The sequence below is a fragment of the Callithrix jacchus genome, chromosome 18 (assembly GCF_049354715.1).
Source record: "Callithrix jacchus isolate 240 chromosome 18, calJac240_pri, whole genome shotgun sequence".
Lineage (NCBI taxonomy): Eukaryota > Metazoa > Chordata > Mammalia > Primates > Cebidae > Callithrix > Callithrix jacchus.
The window spans coordinates 47606438-47622635 of record NC_133519.1 but is presented as its reverse complement, the minus strand read 5'-3'; the positions used below and the strand labels follow the sequence as shown (position 1 = coordinate 47622635).

General features: G+C 36.0%; 2 protein-coding genes across 19 annotated transcripts in view; one reads left to right on the top strand and one right to left on the bottom strand.

Annotated features, from left to right (window-relative positions):
- Window positions 1-16198, top strand: part of BRINP3 (BMP/retinoic acid inducible neural specific 3) — a 380288-nt gene that overhangs the window by 291910 nt on the left and 72180 nt on the right. The gene's annotated exons all lie outside the window — the stretch shown is intronic.
- LOC128930086 (uncharacterized) overlaps window positions 1-16198 on the bottom strand; it is a 155990-nt gene that overhangs the window by 84350 nt on the left and 55442 nt on the right. For 3 of the 8 annotated variants that reach the window (XR_013529022.1, XR_008477658.2, XR_013529023.1), the window contains one exon: window positions 6892-13018. The exons of 3 other annotated variants lie outside the window; for them this stretch is intronic. The gene's annotated coding sequence lies outside the window, so the exon portion shown is untranslated. Of the gene's footprint in view, window positions 1-6891; window positions 13019-16198 lie in introns of those variants that run through there. 2 more of the 8 variants (XR_008477659.2, XR_013529020.1) reach the window with 2 other exon arrangements.

Below are 16198 nucleotides of genomic sequence, written 5' to 3'. Positions count from 1 at the left end.
CAGGCCCATTAGACCTTTTCAAATAGGCAGCGGGCAGCTGCTCTTTCCCTTTTGTGTGCAGAAAATTTTTTTTCTCCTTGTCCCAAGTCAAAGGCATGTTGTGTTTTGGAAGAAAAGAAAATGGCATCAACCATTCTTATGTCACCACAGCAGTAAGGATTAGAGAATAGGAGGGCTGACACATTATTTACCATGAATACCACCTGTGTTCACTCAAGATAAAATTAGTAAAATAACTAGTACAAAACCAACACTATTCCACTTTACAGAAAACTATGTCACAGGTAGGACAAAGAACTGTCTCTAAGGTCAGATGGTTTCTGAGTGTCAGTGCAGAGATTAAAGCCTAAGTGGCTCAGCTTGAGAGTCTGTTCATTGAGCCACTACCCCTTAATGGAGAAAGGGGGAAAGAAAATAAATGTAACATCACAAACTGATAGCAGATGTATTTTACTTGAAAGACTATTCACTTTATATGCAAAGCAAATTTTATCTTGTTTTCATTGAGAGATTCCTTGGGGGATTTTTAATTAGACTGATGAAAATTCAGTATTCATTTTATTAATTTAAAATAAGAAAATAGAGCATGAATAATTACTGCTTTTTGTGAGGGACAGAGACTGGGTTGACAAAACAGTGTAGAAAAAAAGAATGTCAAGGCCTCAGGTGCCAAAGCTATATGAAGTGACCTGGGAATATCACATTTAAGATTACAAACAGTCTTTGGGGCTTCTCAATATAATTATGTTTTCTTCATTATTTTTCAAGAGTGTTAATTGCCTATTACTAATTAACTTCCCATGTGACTATCAAGAAATGTAATCAATAGTAAAAGCAGAGGGACCAAGCTGTCACTGCTTCTGTGACCAATATCTTTTTCTCACCCCTGGCAAGGTGTTTCTGTTTTAATAAAATGAACAGGTGCAGATGTGGGAGATTTCTCCAGAAAGCCACTAGCTAAATCAGTTCATCTCATAGTTCTGAAATTAAAATGTAGCCAATCAGAACTTTGAAATATAATTGCCTCATTTTCCAACTTAAATATATTATGGGCCTCCTGCTAGTGCTGCACCTGGCAAATCTACTTATTAAAGTTATGAAGGAAAGAGTTTGCTGAGGCATTTTAAATATTATGCTGACATTGTAATAAAAGAAAGGAGAAAGGTAGCCGTGATCTAATTCTACAGATGTCTGCTCAGTTTAGAATATACTGTTATTTCTACTAAGCTGATAATCAAATTTCATTCATGGGAATATTTCAAATAATTCTGTATGAAATAAAACCTACTGAATTTAAATGCATTACCTCCCTTACAGTTCTTCAATTTCTCTTGACTTTTTTCATTACTCAGATATTGTTTTATCATTTAACTCATCCAATTTGTCTAATATTTCTTTTTAGCAAGTCTGTTTCCTTTTATCTCTATAGCGGTTGTCTGTACATTTATAGATACTTATGTAAGCGATGGGTAGAGGCTATAAGAAAAAGGGAATTCAATTTCTATCACTACTGGCTAAACAGTCATATATGCTCTGAGAAGTGATTAATCTTCATCAGCAAGCAAGAAATACATAGAACCAGTATTCAGGCTTTTAGCATCAACATTTTTACATAATTCATTAGATGTCTTTCTCTACTCTTCTGATCCTATGCAGTAATAAAATGTTAAAGTTTTGATTAGCAAAAACGTGCATTTGCAAAGTGTGGCATTACAACTGGCTTACACAGAAACAATTGCTCTGGTTAAGCATATTTAAAATGCAAATGGTTATAACACTAATAACAACAACATACACTAATATTCAGAAAGAAAAATAAATATATATTGAAAGTGAGACAAGCTAAAAATATGAATATAATAAATCCAGAGAAACATATTGTGTACCAAAGTTTTATGCACAAGCAGTCACCTATGATATCCTATTGTTCTACATTATTTAGAAATTATAGGTCTGTAGTACTACATGCAAAACCCTTGGAGAAAATGTGTTACAGAATTTATAATATTTTATCATTTAAAATGAAAATATGATAAAAATACAGTCTCTTGGTATCCAGGGGTTCCAGGACCCCCAAGGATACCAAAATCCATGGATGCTTGAGTCTCTTATATAAAATGGCATAATATTTGCATATATCTGGCACAGATCCTCTCATATGCTTTAAATCATCTCCAGATTATTTATAATACTTAATACAACCTAATGCTATGTAACTAATTGCTCTGCTGTATTGTTTAGGAACAATGACAAGAAAAAAATGTTTCTACGTATGCAGTACAGATGCAACCACTTTTTAAATTTTCTATTTTCCACCTGTAGCTGGTTAAATCCACAGATGTGGAGCACTGACTAGGAGGGTCAACTGCAGTGCATGTGAGAAAACATTCCAGTTTGTTGGAGATTGCATCATAATGCATTAAGAAACATTTATTCCCAAAAGAATTTAGGGAAAATCAGGCTTAATTGTCAAATTAATTATAAATTCTGATTCTGTTTTTAGAGCTTATGGGGTTTCAGTATTGTAAATATCAGGTCGTAGTTTCCTACCAATACATACTCTTCCTTTTTTTTTCAATAATCTGGTTAATAATTTAATCTTTTTTATTTAAATAATACATCTTAGGTTTGTTAACACAACCTTGTCTTTCCTGACTACTACAGAAATTGTGCACTAGAATTGGGTACTTCCACTGCAAACCAGCAAACAAAACCGTGATTTTGGCCTGGTAGTCAGTTGGAGATGTAGCAAAAAAATATGTCAGCCGACGTTATCCTGTGGTAGCAGTGTCGTCTGCAGTTACTTGCGAGGAAGGTCATTTGCCTCACGCAATTTTAGCTCCATAGAAAGAGATTAAGAAGCAGTCTTTGTGTTTTGGGTTGATGACTAACGGCTGTGTTTGGCCATGTGTTAAAAGAAGCAGATGAGCTCTCCTTGGTACATGAAACAGACAAAGTCAGAGATTTCACTTCTCCAGATTTAAAAGAGCTAACTGCTTCTTGACCCCAAGCAGTAAAAGTAAAAATGAGAAAGCCTGAGGGACACATATTTTGCAGAACCTCACAATGAGGGTGTGGTCTTCATTTGAAATCTTGACAGCTTTAAAGTAGCCAGTCCCTTTAAATTTAAAAGAGGCACAGAGGGAAAAAAAGTGTAAAGAAATGTAGCCATCCAGGAACTATATCTGCAAAATAGCTGGAAGGGTTACTAGTAAAGGGCCATGATTAAGAACATCCAGGAACTATATCTGCAAAATAGCTGGAAGGGTTACTAGTAAAGGGCCATGATTAAGAACATCCAGGAACTATATCTGCAAAATAGCTGGAAGGGTTACTAGTAAAGGGCCATGATTAAGAACATCCAGGAACTGTATCTGCAAAATAGCTGGAAGGGTTACTAGTAAAGGGCCATGATTAAGAACATCCAGGAACTATATCTGCAAAATAGCTGGAAGGGTTACTAGTAAAGGGCCATGATTAAGAACATCCAGGAACTATATCTGCAAAATAGCTGGAAGGGTTACTAGTAAAGGGCCATGATTAAGAACATCCAGGAACTATATCTGCAAAATAGCTGGAAGGGTTACTAGTAAAGGGCCATGATTAAGAACATCCAGGAACTGTATCTGCAAAATAGCTGGAAGGGTTACTAGTAAAGGGCCATGATTAAGAACATCCAGGAACTATATCTGCAAAATAGCTGGAAGGGTTACTAGTAAAGGGCCATGATTAAGAACATCCAGGAACTATATCTGCAAAATAGCTGGAAGGGTTACTAGTAAAGGGCCATGATTAAGAACATCCAGGAACTGTATCTGCAAAATAGCTGGAAGGGTTACTAGTAAAGGGCCATGATTAAGAACATCCAGGAACTATATCTGCAAAATAGCTGGAAGGGTTACTAGTAAAGGGCCATGATTAAGAACATCCAGGAACTATATCTGCAAAATAGCTGGAAGGGTTACTAGTAAAGGGCCATGATTAAGAACATCCAGGAACTGTATCTGCAAAATAGCTGGAAGGGTTACTAGTAAAGGGACATGATTAAGAACAACCTCTCAGAAAGTAAAACCACCTCCAAAGTAAGGACCTTTTCATGCACCCGTCACATAGTGCTTCAGGGTGACTTCTAATCCTGACTCTGTATCTCCTATTTGTGTCCTTTATAAACGGCTATGTTTATGGTGGTTATTCTGTTCCTCCAACATTAATATTACTATTGGAGGCAAATAACTCATTATCTAAACTTCATATTATAATTGACTTGCAGACCAATGGGAGCCATAACTGAAATTGATTAACACACTAGTCCACATCTCTCAAGGAACTTGATCTTTGCACTTGATACAGTGATGGGATAGTTGGATCATCTTTCCCAGGGAAGTGTGGAGTATGTTCTTCATGTGGAACAATGAGAGGAAAGGAATGTTTGATGATATTTTGACACAGAATGCCCACCAACTATCATTTTCATTCTTTTATTTTTTTTCTAGCTTTCTTGTGGTTAGATGGTGCAATGCGATAAGTTCTGAAAAATAAAGGGTTAATGCAAGGAGAGGCTATCATTAATGGGCTGAGACAATAAAACAAAACAAAGCAAAAACACATGTTACTCTCTCTTCCCCTGCTGTGAAAACCAGGAAGGCCTTATGTTCCAGTGTGTGCAGTTAGAACATAGAACCTCCATGATCCAAGATCCTGCAAAGCCCAACACTGATTCACTGAGGCATGTAACGTGAGAAATAAATAAATTGTTTTAATCATAAGAGACGTTGTGTTACTACTGCAAAATATACCATCTTCTGAAAGTTACAGGAAATGTAACCAGTGTTCATCTATGATAGCTAGACAGATAAATAATAGATGATAGATAGATGACAGATTTCTGTTATGCTTTTCATGTCCTGTAAGGAGTAAAACATATATAATAATTCTTTTTAAATATTTTCTTAACATAAAATAACATGAAGAAAGTTTTAGTTTTTAATATATAAAGAATCATTTCTAAACCTATTGACTGCATTTGCTTGTAGAGAGAAGCAGCAATCTTTCTGGCTAAGATCTAATGTTTCCATGGACTCCAATATAAATAAAAATAACATTCCTGGATATTGAGAGTCTCGTTTGTAGGATGAGTTAAGTAATGTATTATGAATACCTAAAACTCATTGGAATGTAAAAATAACTCTGTTTTCATTTTAGTTATTTTTATTGTGCCCCAGTCTATGAAAGAACAGAAGACTTTTTTAAAGTAATATATCTTTGGTAAATCACCATTATAATGTTTGCACAATAGTGAAGCATCATTTTATTGAACATTTATTTGGAAGCTAAAATATTGGTTCTACTCTAGATCAATCCCTCTGACAACAATTTCACTCGCTTTGCAATTTGCTATTTCAATTTAATATTGCCAGTGGTGTTAGACTTGCTATTACCTTTATTGCCTAGATTACTACTGAAAATATTGTTGTGAGAAAGGAGTAATATTGCCATGATTTTATTATTAGACCACTTTTCTTATACACAATGCCAGGAGTCTACAAAGCATCAGGCTCTCAGGCCATGCGGTACCATTTATATCTTTTATGACTGGCTCTCAGAGTTCTCCACAAAGGAGAGTAATCGTGATTCTCAGAGCAGTGGCCAGAGAAGCTCAGCTCTGCAGTAGATAGAATAAATAGAAGGCTCCAATTTTAGTATTTGATGGTGTGTTTCAGGGGAAAAATCACATGATAACTGTCCAAGTTTTGTTTCTCTGCCTCATGAAATTCCAAGACAATCTGTAGAAAGAGGCAAAATTATTGAGAGGATCCACGGTTGTTAAATATGAACTCATATAGGATTTTCTCTTTAATATGTTAGTTGGTTTGAAAAATGAAACATTACATGTAAACTCTTAGGAATATCACAGACTCCCTTTTCTTTGATTAGGTAGCATACTACAAATACTATGAAATTGGTGCTGCTTTTCATTATATTATTTAAATGCTATTATATATAAAAACTGCACAGGTATTTTAAAAATTGGTTACGTATTATTACATTTGAAACAAAATATATAAACTTTGAGTTTGGCCATTTGTATGTATAGATAGGCTAATGTATATAATATATTATAAATATTGTATTTATGTGTTTATAATTGAATGTATGTTCATAGATACTAAGAAGTAAATTTTTCAGTTTCAGATTTTTTCTATCTATCCCTTCAGTATTACTTTCCACAGACGAGAACTACTATGACATAGTGGACACATTAAAGACAAGGCAGAGTAGGTATCAACGTTGTATTAGATACTATGTTGGAGAAAATGTTATCACTTTGAAGCTTAGTTCCCTTGACAATAAAAGGGAGTCGATAGAGCTGAGCTACTCTGATTTACATCACAGGACTGACGAGGATTTTAATTGAAATAACATGTAAATTTTAAAGTGACTTACAAACAGGAAAGGGGATTGTTTTATTATTTTTTGCCGCAGCATTTCTCAAAGTGTATCAGGAGAAATCTGTTGGTCCCTGAGATACTTTTAGCCAGTTCACAGCATCAAGCCCCTTGTTACAATAACAGAGAGATGTTGTTTCCTTCAGTTTTCACTTTTATTATCTTACAAGTGTACAGAGGAGGGGTCTAGAAGCTACATGGTATATAATACTGTGAAAAATAGAATATAGCAGCAGATATGAGAAGCCAGATGTTTTCTTTTATGTGAGACATTAAAGAGGTTTGCAAAATTGAAACAATGCTAATATTCTCACAAAAAAATTTTTGGGGAAAATACAGTTATATTCATAAAAATGTGTTATTTATATGCATTTCATTCATATAATGTTACTTTTATGTAAATTGTTTACATTAATAAGTACATATTTAATATGGTAAATGCCTATAAAATATCTTCACAAACAAAAGCTTTTTGGAATCTTCAACAATTTCTAATAACATAAAGGCTTTTGAGATAAGTAGTTTAGGAGTTATTGCTTTATTTAATTATTTATTTATTTCTTGACTAGTCAAGTGCAGTAGTGAGAAGGGGGAAAGAGTAGAACAAGGAGTTTGATCTGTAACTGACTGTGAACAATCAATTGAGATAGCTCACTGCCTTCGGACCTTTAAAGCCTTCCATTCGTGCTCTTTCTTGCTCATTTTCAATGACAACTATCTGTGTATAACGGCAACAAAATGGTAGTGCCAGTACCACTTCAAGGGCTTGAGGAGATGAAGTCCAGTGTCTTTCCCTTTCTCTTGACTTTTTCCTCATGGTTACAATGCGGCTGCTCCAGCTTTGGGTCTGCATTTTACTCCAGAGGACACAGGAAACCTCAATAAGGAGTAAGGACAAGACCTAAATCTAAAACTGAAAACATTAGCCATGAATGCATCCCTTCCCTCATATACAGATTCTTGCTTTTTTCTCATTGGCCACATGGGTTGCTATGTATACACCAGATACTGCAAGTGGTTTCATATCTGGATCCATTGCTATCCACAACAGAGTCAGTCTTCCGGTTGTAATGAGTGGAGAATGTGTGTAATAGAAAACTAACAGCAGCTGCATTACTTGATTTGTTCATCTGAGTTTAAACAGGAAATAAATATCCAAAAATATGATAGAAATAAGGGGTTTGAAATGGGAATTAGTGCTCACATGAAGATGTAGAGAAGACAAAGGAAATGAAGAAGGTGGAAAGAGAACTAGAGAAACATTCTTAATTTCAAAGCCCTGGCATGGATAGAAAACCTAGTTTGCAGACAGGTTCAAGAGTGCATGCATCTGGCCACTGTGAAGGGGGAACCTTGGGGAGGTATTTGGAAGCTGCTGTTCTTGGACATGCTACCATTTCTGTGGAAGCTGTTGTATCTGTTTGTGGGAGCCATCATATCTGCATTTTGGGAAAGACTATGTTCAAATGTCATATATTCCTTATCATAAACTTCTGAGGATGATGGCTCCCACTTCTGTCAGCCTTCCGCATCCCACGTGACTTTCTGTTATTGATAAAGTGTAAACTGGAATTGCCTAAGGAGGAGGATGGGGGGAAACATCCCAGCTTGAGACTGATGGCAATGGTGCCAAATTCATGATAAACAAGTTAGCACAGTTGCCAATTATCTGTAAATTATTAATGCCACAGTCTGAGATGTTTTAATTTGGAATCAATAAACATGACCAATTAGAAGCATCACATATAGTTTTTATTCAATAAAGTTCATTTTCTGACAAATTTCAGTAATACTATAGAAACTGTATGGAAGAGTATAACGCATACCACCTTTGATTAATTCAATCCGGAGAAAAAAGTCTTCAACAACTAAAAAACATGGCAACTCATTTATAAACATAACATGATAAAAATAAAGAGCATAGCATCTCATGTACACAAAAGCCAAGATTTAATTATTTGAGAATAAATTTAACTAGTATATAAGGAGTTAGCCATTTATTTGTCACCCAAAGCACTGATATTGACTTACCAAAAATTTAGTCACATTGTTTTTCTTTTTCATCTCGTAGGCACTTCCATTACATGTAAAACCACTACAAGGAAGACTTCTTAAAAAAATTTTGAGATAGGGTCTTGCTCCCTCACCCAGTTTGAGTGCAGTGGTGCAATCACCGTTCACTGTAAACTCCCAGGGTTAGGTGATTATCTCACCCCAGCCTCCTGAGTAGTTGGGACTACAGCCACAACAGGGCAATTTAAAAAAAAAATGTAGAGTTGGGGTCTTACTATATTGTGCCAACTGGTCTCAAACTTCTGGTGTCAAGCACTTCTCCTGCTGTGGCCTCCCGATGTGTTGGGTTTACTGGCATGAGCCACTGGGTGTGACAAGAAGACAAAATTTTTAAAAATCAGATTGCAGCCGAATATCATGGGGCAAAATCATTGACAAGTTCCCTATTCTTCCCAGTAGTACGTAGAAATACTCAGTGTGGCTAGTGGATAATATTTTTATGCTTTTTCTTAACTTTCCTAATAGTTACACAATATGTGAATTAGTATTATTTTAATAATTATTACACATTTTCAGTTAACGTATCTAACATTTCAGGTAGCAACATAATGTGAAAGACAACTTATGAATGAAATTTCTTAGTTTAAGTACTAATTTCACTTTTCTGTAGATCTTTATTCCTAGGGAAATCACTCAACTTATTTGGCCTCCATTTATATTGGGGAAAAGGAGCAAAAATTAATATCTGGCCTATGAGAGGGACTAGGGCCAAGCAAGTATTTCCTATTTAAAAGAAAGAGTTTTTTTCTTTGAGGGTATTATTACTTGCTCTTCAAAGGGTGTGGAGTGTTTTCCACCAACTCTCTCTCCATTAGGTGTTGATCAACATACTGTTGATTATTTAATAAAAGCAAACAAGCAACCAACCAATCAAAACCAGCAATATGCTTGTGTACATCTCCTGATTTCTTTATGTCCAATAAGAAACCAGTGACCTATGAGGGGCATCTAGTCAACCACACTGACCCCTTAGGCCAGCAGAAAAATCCCTCCTCTGGGATTATGTGTCACCACCGTCTCTCTAGCTGGATTTCTCATCTGCTAGTGGGTACATGCTTTCAGTTGAGTTTGATCTGGTAGGCAAATATTGCAGCCTTTCTCTAGGCCTTACCTAGGAGGCATCACACTTGGAAAGACGCACTCAACATACCTAAGTCATGATTACTGTTTTAATACAGCAGGCATTACAGCAATAACTGAGATACAGAGTTAAGACTGTTAACGGCCTAGAAGAATGCTAAAGACTTAAAACGTACTGAACATGAATTTTACTTGTGTGGTCATGAATATGTACTACTAATTTTGGTTATAGCCAATGATCGCAGGTTATTGCAGGATATTTCAACTAATAATTCATCGATCTGCAGTTTACACACATTGTAATTTTTCCACCCAAACTTCCTTTGCCATTTTCTTATCCGTAAGTTAAGGAATGTATCTATGTTTTTATCTTGCAGTTTGCTTTCAACCTGGATTCTCGGTATCCATGTTAGTATTAAGGGTTAGCACTGTAATACATATTTTACTTCAAGGTTTTTTTCCCCACGGGTCATTCGTGGCCCATGACACATAAAACGGGGCTTCATATTTTCTGTGACTAAGCTCTGCTTTTTCACATGAACTGTTCTGTAGATATTTCTATTTAGATTCAGCCATTTCCTTCTGAATCTTGTTAACTGGTTAAGACATTTAAGAAATGTATACTTAATTCATAGTATACGTGATATTCTGTCTTAGGTTTTTGCAAAGGAAAAATACAAAAAAAAAAAATTGTCCTGATCCTCACAGAAATATAAAGTTATCTTCCCTTTTATGTTTCCTCAGGTCTATTATTTTCCTCTCATAGGTTACTCTGGCAATGATCCTATAATTCAAATTTATTTTACACCACATCTCAAAAACCCAGACTGTCATACCGCCCGGTTATTCTGAGATTGGATATGATAATGTTTATAAACGTCTACCAAACAAGAGCTCCCTTCAAGTGTAGGGAATCATAATTTTATTTCTCTGTCAACTCTACAATAGTTTACGTTTATTAAAGCAGGAGCCTTTCTTTTCTCAGAGTTGGTTTGTTCTGGGCTTTAATTAATAACTGTCACTTTGAGCAGCTGAACCTTGCTTAGGGAAGTTTTCTCATCAGCGAAAGTACCCATCTCCTAGGACTGTTGTAAGGATTAAATGAGATAATCCATGTAAATTGCTGAGCACAGCACATAGAAAAACACTAAATAAATTATAAAAGAAAATAATAGCTAACCGTTAAGTTTTCATAATAATTATATAATTTCGTCAAAAAAACTCAACAAAAATTCTGATAAAATTACTATTAATATAGCAGTAATAATTATTAATACTGTGGTTTTAACCCTCAACTAGCACAGTGATTGGTACACAGTAGACATTCAAGAAATATTTGTTCAAATCTTGTTGAACTGCAGACTATGATTGCCCTTGAGGCCTCAGTTAGCTGTATCAGTCAGCATTCTTGCAAGAACAGAATCTCACTGCAGTAGAAAAGGAATTTATTTAAAGACATTGGATTGGATAGTTCACGGAATCAACAGGAGGATTGGAGGTGCTGGCTCAGACCCTATGCCCGGAACAAGCCCGAAATCACAATAGCAGAAGCAATCTCTTGAGGGCATCGAGGAGCCAAAGAACTGCAGCTGGCACATCTGCCACACCAATACAGACCACTGAAGTCATCATTATCAATACTGTCACCAGGGAAATCATTTTATGCAGCTTCCAACATTTGTACATCTTTGTTAGTAAGGGGACATGAAGAAGTTACTTGTTCTTCATTTTGAAGAAGAAATCCAAATGTGCACAGAATCACCAGAGTCTCAATGTAGATAACATTTATTTTCAATCCTCATGCCAGCTAGAATACCTGCTACTTGCCGGTGGTTTTTTTTTTTAACATCTTTCACATTTTATATTTTTCAGTATTATGGTCATTAACAAAATGTGTCTTGTGGCACAATGAGATGATCTACATCCTTGTAAAATAAATTGTAGCACAGATGCTGAGAAATTACTTAACCCCAGAATACAATGCGAATGTTTAACTCTTGTGACTGACATATGAAGGAAAAACCGTTCCTGATATTCTCTGTTTACAGTTATAGAGAAAACAGTTTATACCAGAGAGGAAGCATTATCCCTGGTGCCAAGAATCACACCACTGGTAAAGCTACCACATCAGGAATAGCAGTTTTAATTAGAAAAACTCTATGTTGAAGCCTTAGCCAAAATACTGAGTTAATTGGAGATGGAATATGAATACTCCCTTCACAATTTTCAAGGGCTGCAAGTTTCCCAAATTCCTGGAATTGTATCAAGCATGAAAAGCAAGCAATGTGACTCTAGATTTACGTTATTAGCAGAAACAAGAAGCTTCACTTTGTATTTTTGCCTTAATTGATATTACTCCATAATAGCTTATGCACCCAGTGTTCTTCTATTATAATTTTTTACTGAAATAATTGGAAAGCAAGCATCTTATGGCTTACAGTCCTTACTGGCCTAATGTGAAAGGCATATGGGGGAATTGAATTTATTACCTGATTCTTACACAACCACATTGTGATTTCCTGAATATCGTAGCATACCCCCCGAAATTATCACTCATCATTCAAGTAGAATATTTGCCCTGCCTAATAATCTGTGATACAGGAGTTCTGGTCTTTGAAATGATTCAGGGGTGATTTAGGGCTGCAAATTTGATAGAACAGCTTTCTAAATATGATGATTTGAACCAGGCCTTTGTTTCAGACCTATGTGTTGTTATTATTAGTAGTAGTAGTATTATTTTAATGGGACAAATTAAATCTGACCTCAAGCCACTGGTCTTGTGTTTGTCATGGGGTCATAATCTGATTAGTAAATGCAAAATTTCTACAGGTTAAACTTTTAAGTAGAAGATTGAACTTTCTACGTATTACAACACCTATGCCCACTGTGCCTTTGAGGGCTAACAGTTGCTACCGGACCTCAGTACAGAGGGTAGTTTTATCTTTATTGAAGTCAGAGCTGAACTGATTTCACACAGATTTTCACTCTAGTGTCCCTATCCTATAGAAAACCGCCAATACAGCACTCTTTGAAGATACTAGCATTCTTTTTACCAATGCATTTAATGCCTTGTCTTCCAATAAAAATGAGCAAAATCTTGGTAATCTGTAGGAAAATTAGCCTTCTCTTAGAATATTTTCAATAAGCTCCCCTGGGGAATGACAAGCATGGTAAGATTTGGCTTTACGATGATGGTCACTCCTTTGATTAAGATCGTTGCGATGTCTGAATACGGTAAGATGAGATTAGCCTTTTAAACCGGGCAAGAAGTGCCGCATTGCTGGGTGGGAGCAGGAAAGCAAAAGTTCCTGGTTTAAATTATTTTCAGTCAACTGCAGTTATCCCACACATCTCCTTTTCAGTTCTGAGGTTCCCATGCCTCTCCAGTCACGGTTGTTTGTAACTTGAACATGACAGACCTGAAAGGAATGTAAATTCAATCTTGGGGTCAGAGTTTGTTTTGAAGCCCTACAGCTGCAACAGGTAAAAAAATTTTTTAGCACAGTCTTTGAAAGTCTCACAATCATTCTGCGCTTTGAATGGATAGGAATTGGGGCATTTAAGCAAACCATCTCTGTTAGTAGTAAACTCACCCACAGTCTGAATTTTTCATGCCCTTCATTCAATTAATATGCAGGCATATAGTTCCAAATGCCATTTCTGCAACAAGCACTTCATTGTAGGTGAGCAGAGGTAGAATTTCTGTTGTCAAAATTCCACCCTTTATAGATGTATAAAGCTTTTTTGTTCCAGTCAGTAGGAAACCAACCAAATATGCTGTCACGTTTCTTTAGAAACTTCTACCAAACCACTTCTGATATCTTTACCTGTATAAGCCCAGATTCTTTGCTGTAAGTAAGGAAAACAGGCTGTATATGACTTAGTTGGATAAATTCATTAAGGGATTCTGGATGACACATCAAATCACCAAGAAAAATAGGGAAACCTACTCATGTGCTACACAGGAAACAGTAAAAAATTTTCCATAGGCCTGAAGAGATGGCTCATACCTGTAATCCTAGCACTTTGGGAGGCCAAGGTGGGCAGATCACCTGAAGTCAGGATTTCAAGACCAGCCTGGCCAACATGGTGAAACTCCATCTGTACCAAATATACAAAAAAATCAGCTGGGCGTGGTGGCACACACCTTTAATCCCAGCTACTCAGGAGGTTGAAGCACCACAGCAAAATTGTAGTGAGCCAAAATACCACCACTGCCCTCCAGCCTGGGTAACAAGGTGAGACTGTGTCTTTAAAAAAAAAAAATGTATAAGACCTATTTAGTGAGGTCAACACTGCTAACTGCAATGAAGCACCATATGGAAGTAACCACTACCCTTACTACTGGACACATCATCTCCTGAGAGAATATCTCTAGCCACCCTCTTTGTCTTTGCATTAACAGCTTAAGATCAAAATCTGGGTGGTAGACCTGTTCCTTCTAGTTTAAATGACACACTCACTTCCTCTGTAGCTGCAAGGGCACTGGAACAGTGAGGGCCTGGGTTTTCCAGCTTCTAAGACATAAGCCTCTATTTAAGTAATTTCTCAAACAGTTGAATGGGGTCATAAACAGGGCAAGCCAATGAAGGACAGATTAATTGGCTTGATGTTTTGAAATGCTTTAATATAAAGCATGATGCATCTTTCAGAGAAAAATAAAACAGAAAGAGCACACCTTATTTCTAGGCAGCTACTAAGAAATTCGAATCTGTTTCTGATTGATACCCTCGTGTCCCCATCGCTTTGTAGTCTCATAAAATTGGTCCGTTCACAAGCTATTGAACAGGTTTGCCATTTACTTTATGCAGCATTATAGTATTTTGTCAATTTCGGTGTAAACTCTATACCCGTGGCTTATAGAATGGTTTGAATAGACTTACATTGATATGTGGCCACTCAAAGTCGTATCAGTGATTTACTGTAGAAGTTGGGGAATTTTGAAACTGATACAAATCATCGAAATAGTCCCTTAGAAATGTTAGGAGAAAAAAGGTTTGCAAAAGTAAAAATCAATTCTTTAAGGGTTACAGAGTGGGTCAAAATTTGTGTGTTACTAGCGCTCCCTGGAGGATCAGAAGCCATTTCAGCCCTTGGTAACTTTCTGCTATTGAGGACACTGATTGCCTGGAATTTCTGTCTCAACTTTTCTTGACTTGAGTCTTCTCACTCACATTCCCACTTCTTTCGTATCTTGCCAATTTTGTATCTTACCGACTTAAACCCAGTATTTCTTTACTGTCAAGGATTTCGATTAACTTATTTGCTAGAAATTTTTTTTTTTTGCCACGGATAATCAGAAGACAGAGGACCCACACTCCAGGAAAATATGGCTCTAAAGGAGCAAGAAATAGCTTTATCAGAGGGTGTTGTGGTTGGGCAGTAACATGAAAATGTGGCTCCATATCTATTTGTCAGCTTTGGAATTAGTACTTAGTATTGAGTCTAAACAACCATAGGCTAAACAACAGCAAAAAGCACACAAAAAAATTAACACATAAAACAATGTTACAGAGCATACTTGCTATGTGTTCACATATAGATAAGCCCTATAGTTCCGCATTTTGTATTAGAAAGTAATATGTTTTTAGTTTATTGCTTACAAAAATTTTGTGTTACTAGAATTTCTTATGAACACATATCATTTTCCAAGAAATCCTGTGTTCACAAACATAAGTAGGAGAAATGAATTTAAAGGCATTGCATTGGTAATATCATAAAATCATTAAGGATCATTTTTTTTCTGTGTAAAATCAAATGTTTACATGGGTTCTTCATACATATCTGACATGTTTTTTCTATTTCTCCTTTTATTTTATTTGCCCCTACCATATCCATTACATACTTTGTTCGATGTTACATATTTTTGTGTTATAGTGCAGCTGTTGCTGTGCTTTCATAATTATTATCCACATTGCATTGTCATGTCTACTGAAATGATACTTTAATTTATACCAATATGTACATTGATTTAAACACACACACACACACACACACACATAAAATGTGACCCAGTAGAGTTTTACCTTAGGCTAACAAGTAGCTAAATAATGTCACTGTATTGAACTGTCTGAAACCAGGCACTGCAAGTCATGCCTGTGATCCCAATCATTAGGATTGGTGAGATGGGAGAATTGTTTGACCCTGTACAATATGGTAAGATCCCATGTCTACCACAAAAAAAAAAAAAAAAAGAAAAAACCATGAGCTGAGCATGGTTATGCATGGCTGTAGTCCTAGCTGCTGGCGTGAGTAAGGCCGGAGGATTGCTTGAGCCCAGGAGTTCAAGGTTACAATGAGCTATGATCATGCCACTGTACTTCAGCCTGGGCAATAGAGTGAAACCTTCTCTCTAAAAAATAATAAATAAAAATCCATGTCTGAAACATAAGGTATGTACCTGATGTATTGATAATTTAGTAGTAATGTGCTTATTTTTATATTTATTCACAGTATTAATTTAAATATTAATATAATTAGCATAATAATATGTATTAATAACAATCATAAAAGCAAGCACAAGTTTCCTCTTTCAGTACTCCCTGTTCATATTCCTACTTACCAATGGTAGAAGCTTCTGTTTTGAGTTATTTTGGTAG